The sequence below is a fragment of the Pristiophorus japonicus genome, chromosome 7, assembly GCF_044704955.1.
Source record: "Pristiophorus japonicus isolate sPriJap1 chromosome 7, sPriJap1.hap1, whole genome shotgun sequence".
NCBI classification, from domain to species: domain Eukaryota; kingdom Metazoa; phylum Chordata; class Chondrichthyes; family Pristiophoridae; genus Pristiophorus; species Pristiophorus japonicus.
In genome coordinates, this window is record NC_091983.1 from 59,175,308 (window position 1) to 59,188,903 (window position 13,596).

Genomic DNA, 13,596 nt, shown 5'->3' on the forward strand with positions numbered 1-13,596 from the left:
GAAAGTGTTACACAGGCAACTCTCATTTATCCGGATCGCTTGGGGATTCGGCAATTCCGGGTAAACGAATTTTCTGTTAGGGCGAGTTTACATTTTAAAGTTGACACTTTAATGAATAAATGCAATCAGCTACAAACAGTAACAAGGCAGTTAAGTATACAAAAGATGGATATTACCAGCATGCACGTACTTCCACTGGACTGTAATCGTAGAGGGACGAATGCTGCACTGGGAGTGGCTGCAGGTGGCCTCGAGGAGGAGATTGTCTAGCTCCCGGGTTCCGGAGCGCACTCTCCGGGCTGCGTTCTGTGCCTGGAACCCGGTGCCGGCACTGCCCCCCCCGTTCTCAACGTCAGCGGCCTCCGTGAGAGACAGTGGCTGCAGCAGCGCGCACACACACACACCAGCAAAGCAAGGGCGGAGGAGGGTGAACTTGTGTATTCAGCTTTTAGATTTTTATGGTAGATTTTCTGAGTCCTTGCTCATGGCGAGTGTCACGTTGTGCAATTGTTAGCGATTTTGCAACAGAATTTTAAATTCCGTTACAGCGGGTTTTCCGTTAGATCCGTATCTGGATAAACGCGAGTGCACTGTATATGTAAACTTGTTTAACCACCAGAGGGCTCATCCACTGGAGTCCCAAGGGATCCCACAATCCCTTGGGAGCACCTATACATAAGGAGGCGTCACAGGCTGGAGAGGCACTCTGGAGACCTGTAATAAAGGACTACGGTCACACCTTACTTTGAGCTCACAGTATCTGGTCAGACTCTTTATTCATTGCATAACAACTGGTGATGAGATACAGATGACGAATCCCAACGCAACGATGCAGAGAACAGTGGGCATCCTGGAGAAATTTTCGGAGGGAGGTGATTGGGAAACCTTCGTGGAGCGACTCGACCAATACTTTGTGGCCAACAAGCTGGAAGGAGAAGCCAATGCTGCCAAACTAAGGGCGATGCTCCTCACCGTTTGCGGGGCACCAACGTATGGCTTCATGAAAAATCTGCTTGCTCCAACGAAACCCACAGAGAAGTCGTATGATGATTTGTGCACACTGGTCCGGGGGCATCTAAACCCGAAGGAAAGCGTTCTGATGGCGAGGTACAAGTTCTATACATACAAGAGGTCGGAAGGCCAGGAAGTGGCGAGCTACGTCGCCTTGTAGGACACTGCAAATTTGAAGGACACTTGGAGCACATGCTCAGGGACTTCTTTGTACCTGGCATTGGCCATGAAATAATACTTAGCAAACTTTTGACAGTAGAGACCCCAACCTTGAGTAAAGCCATAACGATAGCCCAGGTGTTCATCGCCACCAGTGACAATACCAAACAAATCTCTCAGCACACGAGTGCTGCTGCAAGTACCGTGAACAAAGTAACGTTTTCAAATTGTAACATACAGGGCAGGCCTCACATGTCTGCAGCTGCACGTCAGCAGATGTCTGAGAGTCCACTATCAAGGGTGGTGAATGCAAGGCCATTAACACCTTGTTGGCGCTGCTGGGGTGATCATCGTTTCCACTCATGCCGCATCAAAGGATACATTTGCAAGGGCTGTGAAACAATGGGACACCTCCAACGTATGTGCAGGCGAGCTGCAAACCCTGCTAATCCTGCAAACTACCATGTTGCAGAGGACAGATCCACGGTGGATCACGATGAACCAGAGCCTCAGACCGAGGAGGCAGATGTATATGGGGTGCACACATTTAGCACAAAGTGTCCCCTGATAATGCTGAAGGTTGAATTGAATGGACTCCTGGTGTCAATGGAGCTGGACATGGGCGCGAACCAGTCCATAATGAGCAAAAAGACTTTCGATAAATTGTGGTGCAGCAAGGCCTCAAGGTCAGTTCTGACTCCCATTCATACTAAACTGAGAACTTACATAAATGAACTGATTCCCGTAATTGGCAGTGCCACCGTAACGGTCTCCTACGATGGAGTGGTGCACAAGTTACCACTCTGGGGGTACCGGGCGATGGCCCCACGCTGCTTGGCAGGAGCTGGCTGGGGAAAATACACTGGAACTGGGATGATGTCCGAGCGCTCTCATCCGTCGACGACACTTCATGTACCCAGGTCCTAAACAAGTTCCCCTCACTGTTCGAACCAGGCATCGGGAAGTTCCAAGGAGCAAAAGTGCAGATCCGTTTGATTCCGTGCCGCGATCCCTCTATCACAAGGTGAGAGCGGTACCTTGCATGATGAGAGAGGGTGGACATCGAGCTGGACCGGCTGCAACGAGAGCACATCATTTCGCCAATCGAATTCAACGAGTGGGCCAGTCCGATTATTCCAGGCCTCAAGGAAGATGGCACCATCAGAATCTGTGGTGATTACAAAGTAACTATCAATAGTTTCTCCCTGCAGGATCAATAGCCGTTACCAAAGGCAGACGATCTATTTGCAACGCTGCCGGGAGGAAAAACGTTCATGAAGCTGGACTTGACCTCGGTGTACATGACACAGGAGCTGGAGGAATCATCGAAGGGCCTCACCTGCATCAATATGCACAAAGGTCTCTTCATTTACAACAGATGCCCGTTTGGGATTCGATCAGCCGCGGCGATATTCCAGAGGAACATGAAAAGCTTACTGAAGTCGGTCCCGCGCATTGTGGTCTTCCAGGACGACATCTTGGTTGCAGGTCAGGACACTGTCGAGCACCTGCAGAACCTGGAGGTGGTTCTTGGTCGGCTTAATTGCGTGGGGCTCAGATTAAAATGCTCCAAGTTAAAACGCTCCAAGTGCCTGAAGTGGAGTTCCCGGGGAGAAGAATCGTGGCAGACGGCATCAGGCCCACCGATTCGAAGACGGAGGTAATCAAGAACACACCGAGACCACAGAACGTGACGGAGCTGCGGTCGTTTCTAGCTCTCCTGAACTACTTTGGTAATTTCTTACCGGGTCTTAGCACACTGTTAGAACCACTGCACTCTTTATTGCGTAAAGGAGATGAATGGGTATGGGGCAAAAGCCAAGAAAATGCCTTTGTAAAAACTAGAAAACAGTTATGCTCAAACAAATTGCTTGTGTTGTATGATCCATGTAAGCGTTTGGTACTAGCATGTGATGCATCATCACATGGTATTAGGTGTGTATTGCAAAAAGCTAATGAATCTGGGAAATTGCAACCGGTTGCTTATGCATCCAGAAGTCTGTCTAAGGCTGAGAGGACCTACAGCATGATAGAAAAATAAGCATTAGTGTGTGTTTATGGGGTAAAGAAAATGCATCAATATTTGTTTGGGCTCAAATTTGAATTGGAAACCAATCACGAGCCACTGATATCCCTCTTTTCTGAAAGGAGATAAAAACAAATTCATCGGCCCGCATCCAGAGATGGGAGCTCATGTTGTCCGCATACAAATACGCCATCCACCACAGGCCAGGCACAGAAAATTGCGCCGAGGCTCTCAGTAGGCTGCCATTGCCCACCACAGGGGTGGAGATGGCATAGCCTGCAGATTTAGTTATGGTAATGGAAGCATTCGAGAGTGAGCAATCACCTGTTACCGCCCGACAGATTAGAACCTGGACGAGCCAGGACTCCTTACTGTCCTTAGTTAAAAAAAAACTGTGTGCTCCATGGGAGTTGGTCTAGTGTCCCATTAGAAATGCAGGAAGAAATAAAGCTGTACCAAAGATGAAATGTCGATACAGGCAGACTGCCTTCTATGGGGTAATGGTACCAAAAAAGGGCAGGGACACTTTCTATAGTCATCTCCACAGTACCCACCCAGGCATTGTAATGATGAAAACAATAGCCAGATCCCATTTGTGGTGGCCCGGTATCGATGCAGACTTAAGAGTCCTGTGTGCACAAATGTAACACATGTTCACAGTTAAGCAATGCACCCAGGGAGGCGCCACTAAGTTTATGGTCTTGGCCCTCCAAACCGTGGTATAGGGTCCATATCGACTATGTAGGCCCATTCTTGTGGAAAAATGTTCCTAGCGGTTGTAGATGCATACTTCAAATGGATTGAATGAGAGATAATGTCGGCAAGGACATCCGTTGCCACCACTGAAATCCTGCAGGCCATGTTTGCCACGCACGGCCTGCCTGATGTACTAGAGAGTGACAATAGGCCATGCTTCACCAGTGCCAAGTTTAAAGAGTTCATGACCCATAATGGGATCAAACATATCACATCTGCCCCATTTAAACCAGCGTCCAATGGTCAGGCAGAGAGAGCAGTGCAAACAATCAAGCAGAGCTTGAAGAGGGTAACTGAAGGCTCATTGTAGACTCGCCTATCCCGAGTCCTGCTTAGTTACCGCACAAGACCCCACTTGCTCACTGGGGTTCCCCCCGCTGAACTGCTCATGAAAAGGGCACTTAAGACAAGGCTCTCGTTAGTCCACCCTGATCTACACGAACAGGTAGAGAGTAGGCGGCTTCAACAGAATACATATATGATCGCGCAAATGTGTCACGCGAAATAGAGATTAATGATCCTGTATTTGTGTTGAACTATGGACAAGGTTTCAAGTGGCTTCCTGGCAGTGTCATGGCCAGAGGGGAGTAGGGCGTTTCTGGTCAAACTTTCAAATGGACTCACCTACAGCAAACACTTGGACCAAACCAAACTCAGATTCATAGACTATCCAGAGCAACCCACAATAGATACTACCTTTTTTGACCCTTCAACACACACACCAGTGGCAACCGACCCAGCGGTTGACCACGAAGCAGAACCCATCACCCGCAGCAGCCCAGCAGGACTCACCACTCCAGGCAGCCCAACAAGGCCAGCTGCATAGCAGCCCAGCAAACGACTCACCAAAACCAGCATTTGCACTGAGATGATCAACCAGGGAAAGGAAGGCCCCAGATCGACTCACATTATAAATAGTTACACTATTGACTTTTGGGGGGGGGGGGGGAGGCAGTGTTGTTATATATGTAAACCTGTAATACCTTGTTTAACCACCAGAGGGCTCACCCCTGGAGTCCCAAGGGATGCCACAATCCCTTGGGAGCTCCTATACATAAGGAGGCCTCATAGGCTGGAGAGGCACTCTGGAGACCTGTAATAAAGGACTACGTCACACCTTACTTTGCGCTCACAGTATCTGGTCAGACTCTTTATTCAATACATAACAGAAAACATATAGGAAGCCTATGAATAATAAGCAGAAAGAAAGTCTGGCAAACTCTCAAATCACTTGCAATAAAATGTAGATCAATTCTGAAAGCACAACATCAAGCTATTCCATTGTTCCATGGCTGTTAAATGTTGGCAAGGATCCAAGACTAGCACCTTCTGGTGTAGCCTGATCAAGTTATTGTGGGCAGCAATCCCAGATAGCATGGAAGATAGTGATCAGCACTGCAATCCTCTCAGACTTACTCCCTTGCTTGAACTTGCCCCCACGGTTGCAATGAAAATTAATACATGTCATACTATTAGATGTTGTATACCTTCTCTCCAACTATGGTGAAAAGCATGTGAACTAACCATCTGAGACATGCCAGAGCAGACATAGAAACATAGAAATTTACAGCACAGGAGGCCATTTCGGCCCATTGTGTCCGTGCCGGCCGACAAAGAGCCACACGACCCTCGGTCAGCAGCCCTAAAGGTTACATATAAACCTATGAACAATGGCGGAAAGGTAACGAGTATCCAGCCCAACCAGTCCACCCCACACAACTGCGACACCCCTTACACTGAAACATTCTACACTCCACCCCAACCGTATAACTTCCACCTAGAATTGGAAAAGTTGGGATTACTTTCTTGGAAGCCCACAAACCCCGTACATAACATCTCTGCACAGAAAGGGTCAACTTACTTCCAAATATAGGAACAGGAGTAAGCCATTCCACCCCTCGAGTCGGTTCTGTTATCTGCTCCCAGCTGCGCAAAAAAAAATCCCTACCCCAAAAAAAGGCTTGGGTAGGCGCCATGCATAGCTTTAGCTATTCCTCCTTCCCGGAGGGAGGTTGTGCGCATTTACATTGCAGTTTTACATACTTCAGGAAGAGGGTGGTCATTCATTGCCTATGTTAAGGAAAAGTTAAAACCACAGCAATATGCAAACTAGGGTTCAGCTGATATTTTCCTACTGGATTTGTAACTTTCAATAATGAATCAAAATAAAAACCAGGCTATAAATCATTCCCAAACTTTGCTAGCCATTTAGAATCTAGATCATCCCCAATCTAGTTCTAAATTTATATTAATGTAGTCATACATGCCAAATTGGAACTTCCAGTTTTGGGCTGGCCTACATTAGCATGAACTGGGCCCCTCTCACCTCAGCACTGCTAATGGAAGTGATTCCAGCTTTTGTATACCATAGGCAGGATTTCTTGAAATCATCAATTCCAGAAACATTTCCATTAACAATAGAACTGTTGAGGAAGAGGGAAATGCATGCCCTTGGTAAGACCCCATCTGGAGTACTGCATTCAGTTAAGGGCACCGCACCTCAAGAAGTATATATTAGCCGTATGAGAAGGGACACAGTGCAGATTCACCAGAATAAGAGTTTAAAGGGTTACATTATGACAATAGGTTGCATAAAATTGCCCTGTATTCCCCCGAGTTGAGTGGTGATCTAATTGAAGTGTTTAAAATGATGGAAGGATTCAATAGGGTACAGATAATCTATTTCCTCTGATGGAGGAACCCAGAACAAAAGGGCATAATCTTAAAATTAGAGCCAGACTATTCAGAAGTACAATCAAGACTCACTTCTTCACACAAAGGCTCATGGAAGTGTGAACTCTCACCCAAAAGACTGTGGATGCCAGGTCGAATGAAGTTAGGGATACGAGTCAAAGGCGAGTAAATGGGGTGAGGTGCAGATCGGCCTAGATTTAATTGAATGGCAGAACAGACTCAAGGGGCTGAATAGCCCACTCCTATTCTTTTAAATGAAGGGGGAAAGAGAGTTTGAGCTTTACTATGGTGGGGGGGGGAGCAATATGAACAGAGATAGTTTGAACTGTCTGAAAGGTTAGAGAGTTCGATAGGGTATAGTGTATCTGAACAGGGCAGAGGACTGGATGTAACTAAGTTTGTCTAAGTTCGTCTGTTGAAAATCTTAAAGTTAGATTATTTAAAAACTCAGAATATAACTGCTAAGTAAAAGCAATTATATAACTAAATGCATAATTTAATGTAAAATTAAATATTTATAGGGTCCAAAGGCATGCTGTCCTTTCAAACACACCAATTTTGTGTCCAACTTTGGATTGCCCCCTTGGCGTTCATGCTTACGTTTATTGTCCATCAATACAAGCAAAGGAATTTTAGTCAAGAAAGAACTTCAAGAGCTCAAGAAGTTCTAAAGCACTACAGCTAATGAAGTTTGTTATGAGGTGTAAACACTGTTGTAATATAGGAATTATAAGGTACAATAACTGCACCTCATATAACTACTGGTTTTCATAATCAACTTATAATCACGACCTTTCTTGTGCTTTTTAGGGCTAGGTCAACTTGTGCTAGTTCTCAAGTACATACTCAATAAGGGTACATTGAAAAACATTGATTTAATTCTCAACTTCAAAAACCGTTTAATGTAAGAACATGGATTAGGTGGCATGGAGAAGTAAATGAGACAATTAAACAGTTATGCTTCGCTCTGGTTTTATTCAATATGGTTTTGCTATGTAGTTTCTGAACACAATTAGATTTTTAAGTGACTGAGAAGTCACCTATAAGAGTATCACTATCACATACAAAAAGGTAGAGGCTTGGGGAAGCGGGGGGCAATGGGAGAGAAAGTGGAGAACTGGTCCAGCTAAGCTAAGTACAAGGTACTGCCCTTAACTTGCAGAAGACGGTTAAAGAAAAAACACTTTGAAGCAATTTAATTAGTAACTCCTCCAACATAAGGCACTGGAACAATACTTGAAGTGAACTGTCAGCATCAATGATTAGATTTATTCTGTAGAGATAGTGAACTGATTAATGGGTGGAGATTTAAGAAGAATTCAAAGATATGTACAAGAGGGATGGGTTGCGCCTCAACAGAGCTGGGACCAATGTCCTCCCAAGGAGGTTAACTAGTTTTAGGGGGAAGGGTTTCAACTAATTTGATAGGAGAGACAAACAACATTAGAATAAATAGTTCAGAAATAGGAGAGGTCAGAGGGGTGAAATGTGAGGCAGACTAAGATGCGTTTAGAGTGCATGTGCATAAATGCACAGAACGTGGTAAATAAGGTACACCACAGGCACAAGTGGCCACATGAGATTATGATAGTGGCTCAAACAAGAGGAAAAATGTGTGCCTATAATATATTCAGGAAAAATAGGGCAAGAAAAAAAAGGGGCGTCAGTATTGATCAACAATATCATTACAGCACTAGAAAGGGATGATGTACTCAAGGGGTCAAAGACAGAATCTACTTGGTTAGATTAAGGATCAATACAGAAACCATGGAAAAGGTCAAGGAAAAACCAAACATCAAAATATTCAACTGGAGGAGAGCTAATTTCAGAGAGTTGAAAAGGGATCTGGCCCAGGTGGATTGGCAGGTAAATAGGAGATCTTGGTGTACAGACTAGACACATTCCCATGAGGGGGAAAAGAAAGACATCAAAAGCAAGAGCTCTCTAGAAAAAGCAAGAGCTCTCTAGAAGACTAAATATAGAGAGATTAAAATGAAACAGAAAAAGGAAGCTCATGATGTCAGGTTCATAATTCAGTAGAGAACCAAGCATTTTTTTTTTTTATTCGTACCTGGGATGTGGGCACAACTGGCAAGGCCAGAATTTATTGTCCATCCCTAATTGCCCTGGAGAAGCTGGCGGTGAGCCACCGCCTTGAACTGCTGCAGTCCGCGTGAAGGTACTCCCATTTTGCTGTTAGGGAGGGAATTCCAGGACTTTGATCCAGCGACATTAAAGGAACGACGATATATTTCCAAGTCAGGATGGTGTGTAACTTGGAGGGAAATTTGCAGGTGATGGTGTTCCCATGCGCCTGCTGCCCCTGTTCTTCTAGGTGGTAGAGGTCGCCGGTTTGGGAGGTGCTGTTGAAGAAGCATTGGCAAGTTGCTGCAGTGCATCTTGTAGATGGTACACACTGCAGCCATGGTGATGGAGGGAGTGAATGTTTAAGGTGGTGGATGGGGTGCCAATCAAGCGGGCTGCTTTGTCCTGGATGGTGTCAAGCTTCTTAAGTGTTGTTAAGAGCTGCATTCATCCAGGCAAGTAGAAAGTATTCCATCGCATTCCTAACTTGTGCCTTGTAGTTGGTGGAAAGGCTTTGGGGAGGCAGAATATCCAGCCTCTGACTCACTCTTGCAGCCACAGTATTTATGTGGCAGGTCCAGTTAAGTTTTTGGTCAATGGTGATCCCCAGGATGTTGAAGTTGGCGGATTCGGTGATAGTAAAGCTGTTGAAAGTCAATGTGGTGGTTACACGATCTCTTGTAGTCATTGCCTGGCATTTGTGTGGCACGAATGTTACTTACCACTTCTTGGCCCAAGCCTGAATGTCGTCCAGGTATTGCTGCATGCGGGCATAGACTGCTTCATTATCTGATGAGCTTCAAATGGAAATGAACACTGTGAAATGATCTGCGAAAATCCCCACTTCTGAACTTATAATGGAGGGAAGGTCATTGATGAAGCAGCTGAAGATGGTTGGGCCTGGACACTGTCCTGAGGAACTCCTGCAGCGATATCTTGGGGTTGAGATGATTGGACTCCAATAACCACAACCAGCTTCCTTTGTGCTGGGTATGACTCCAGCCAGTTTTTTCCCCCATGATTCCCATTACAATTTTACTAGGGTTCCTTGATGACATCAAGGCAGCATTTGACCGTGCGGCAAGGGCAGCCACTCTCACCTCACCAATACACCTCCTTTGTCCACGTTTAGATCACAGGTGTAAGGTCTGGAGTCGAGTGGTCCTGGCGGAACCCAAACTGAGCATTGATGAGCAGGTTATTGGTGAGTAAATGCTGCTTGATAGCACCTTCCCATCACTTTGCTGATGATTGAGCGTAGAATGATGGGGCAGTAATTGGATTTGTCATATTTGTGAACAGGGCAGGGCAGTTTTCCACATTGTCGGGTAGATGCCAGTTTTGTAGCTGTACTGGAACAGTTTAACTAGAGGGGCAGCTAATTCTGGAGCACAAGTCTTCAGCGTGACAGCCGGGATATTGTCGGCGCCTAAAGCCTTTGCTGTATCCAGTGTGCTCAGCTGTTTCTTGATATCACGTGGAGTGAATTGAATCGGTTGAAGACTGGCTTCTGTGATGGTGGGGACCTCAGGAGGAGGCCGAGATGGATCACCTACTCGGCACTTCTGGCCATAGATGGTTGCAAACGCTTCAGCTTGGTCTTTTGCACTCGCGTGCTAGGCTCTGCCATCATTGAGGATGGGGATGTCCATGGAGCTTCCTCATCCTGTCATTTGTTTAATGCTGGGATATAAGGTCACAGATTATGGTGGAATACAATTCTGCTGCTGATGGGTCACAGCACCTTATAGATGCCCAGTTTTGAACTGCCAGGTCCGTTCTGAATCCATCCCATTTAGCACTGTGCTAATGTCCTCAGTGTGAAGATGGGACTTGGTTTCCAAAAGGACTGGGTGGTGGTCACTGCTACCAATACAGTTATGGACAGATGAGTCTGCGACAGATAGATTGGTAAGGACGAGGTTAACTAAGTTTTTCCCCTTGCGTTGGTTCGGCCCAGTCTGGCAGCTAATGTTCTTCAGGACTCCAGCAGTAACGGTGCTACCGAGCTACTCTTGGCAATAGACATGAGAAGTCCCCCACCCAGAGTACATTGTGCCCTTGCTGCTTCTTCCAACTGGTGCTCAACATGGCAAACTGGAGAACTACTGATTCATCAGCTGAGGGAGGGCAGTGGGTGTCATGTCCAAAGCCAATGTTGGATTTTATTATTGCTCCGTGTAGTGATTTGCTACCAGAGTGGCGTGCTAGGCCATTTCAGACGGCAATTAAGAGTCAATCATATTTCTGTGGGACTGGAGTCACACATAGACCAGACCACATAAGGACAACATATTTCCTTCCTTAAAAAAGGAAGGAATCACATTGTTCACCAATGTTTATTTTAAAATGGGGCGCATGCACAGAACGCAACTGGGTACTCAAACAAATTGAAGCCCTTCCTGGCTGCCGCCACTTGCAAGCGCTGGCCTGACCCCGCGACACCCCAATGATCTCTCTGCCACACTTTCAGCCCCGATACCCCCGACCGCTCCACTGCAAACTCTCGAGTCCGCAATCTCTTCCGCCACTGACACCCCACCCTCCCACCGCAGGGGGGGGTTTGTATAGAGTTACTCTCCTTGTAACCTGCGAGCTACTCACATCCAGCAAAATCCCTTATTCAGCACAGGCCAGCTACAAAGGGTGCCGGATAAGGGAGGTTTAACTTGTAGTTCCATTACTGATGGTAGCTTTGTGTTCCAGATTTATGTAACAATTTAAATTCCATAGCTGCCATGGTGGGATTTGAATTGATCCAGATTAGTCCAGGCCTTTGGATTACTCATCATAGGCAGTCCCTCAGCATTGAGGAAGACTTGCTTTCACTCTTAGCATGAGTTCTTAGGTGGCTGTACAGTCCAATATGAGAACCAATTTCTGAAAACAGGTCAGACAGGTAGTCATTGAGGGAAAGGGTGGGCAGGGAGCTTGGCTTGCCACACACTTCTTCCGCTGCCTGTGCTTGATTTCTGCATGCTCTTGGCAACTCTACTTCCTGCACTTACGGTGATCTATGGCCAAGGACTCCCAGGTGTGAGTGGGGATGTTGTACTATCAGGGAGGCTTTGAGGGTGTCCTTGTAACATTTCCTCTGCCTTCCTTTGGCTCGTTTGCCATGGACAAGTTCCAAGTAGAGTGCTTGCTTTGGATTACTAGCCCAGTAACTATGCTACCATTCCCTTGGACACCAAGGCCCAGATTTTTCCACTGGCTTGTCAAGCCTCTTCAACCAATCAGATTGAAGTATCCTCAGTGTCCAAATCAGGAAATACAAATTAAGTGTACAGAAAGTAGATAAAGATTGGGGAAATACAGATGGATTAACAGATACAACAGAAAAATAAAAAATTTTAAATCTAAATTTCCCTTTACAGGAATGAGACCCACATGTTATTTTCAGAGCCAGACCAGTTCAGCAGTAAATATCACTCCATTTACTCCTGAATACACCAGCACCAATGTTTTTCAGCCATTTAGTGCTGAACCAGTGGTCAAGCACAGCAAGTTCATGCAGTTTGTCATTTCAAGGCTGGGTTGATCGGCAAGGACAGCAACAATTCACCGTGGTGGAGCAGGGTATTTGATGCAACTTCTGCGTTACTCCAGAAGTTGCTGTCCAATTTCTTCCATTGCAAATTCTGGACCATTAAGTACAGGGAGAACTGAAAAGAAAATAGGTGATTAGATTAGCAAGAAACATTCTCAAAGGAAACCCAAAAGTCTTTAGTAAAAGGGTACGCAAAAGGAAGGTTGGGGCAGATTAAGACAAAGATCTTTATCTAGAGGCAGAGGGCATGGCTGAGATACTGAATGAGTACTTTGCCTCTGTCTTCACTTGAGGATGCTGCCAACACTACAGTAAGAGGTGAGGGCACAGGGGCAGCACAGGCCAGCCGACATGGTGATGTGTGCGCACTAGGTCTGTGCAGCAGAGCAGGTCTGCAGTAGTCTTGGTTAATTCTTGCTACTGGACCAAGACCTAGCTGTCAAGCCCGTGTGGTGGCTGGTGTGCAACAGTCACCACACAGGAAGCAAAGGGAAATTTCAGAAGCTCTGGTGACAATCTGCCAAGCCACCTTAGATATGGGATCGTGGCAGACAGGAGGATTGCAATGGTACACCTATTCAAAAAAAGGGAAAATGGGGGTAATCCCACAATGGTGGGAAACTGACATTAATCTGGGACAAAATTGACACTAGGAAAAATATGAGTTAATGAAAGCCCACACTGATTTGAAGAGTGTTTAACAACTTGAGTTCTTTGAACAGGGGGGGGAAGGGAAGAGAAAGAGGACAGTATTGAAGTTCATGTATATGGACTTTCAAAAGGCTTCTGATAAAGTACCATATGTGGTTTACAAAACTAAAGCCCATGGAATTAAAGGGGTAGTGGCTGCATGGATACACAATTGGCAAAAGGATAGAAAGCAGAGAGAGTAGTGTGAATGGGTCAACAAAGTGTTTGATAAGAGTAAATAAGGAGAAACAGTTTCCAATGGCAAAAAAGGGTCAGTAACCAGAGGACAGATTGGCAAAAGAACTAGCAGTGGTACAAGGGAATTTAATATGAACAGCAAGCGGTGATGATCTGAAATGCATTGCCAGAAAGGGTGATGAAAGCAGATTCATTAGTAACTTTCAAATGGGATATTGGATAAAACTTGAAGGGGAAACATTTGCTGGGCTTTGGGGAGAGCAGGGAGTGGGGTAAATTAGATGGTACTTTCAAAGCCACAAAGGGCCAAATGGCCTCCTTGTGCTGCATCAGTCAATGATAGAGAACTATAAAGAAAGTTTACATTTATGTAGCACCTTCCACATGCACAGGACATTCTAAAGTCACACCCAATGGAATGAGTAGT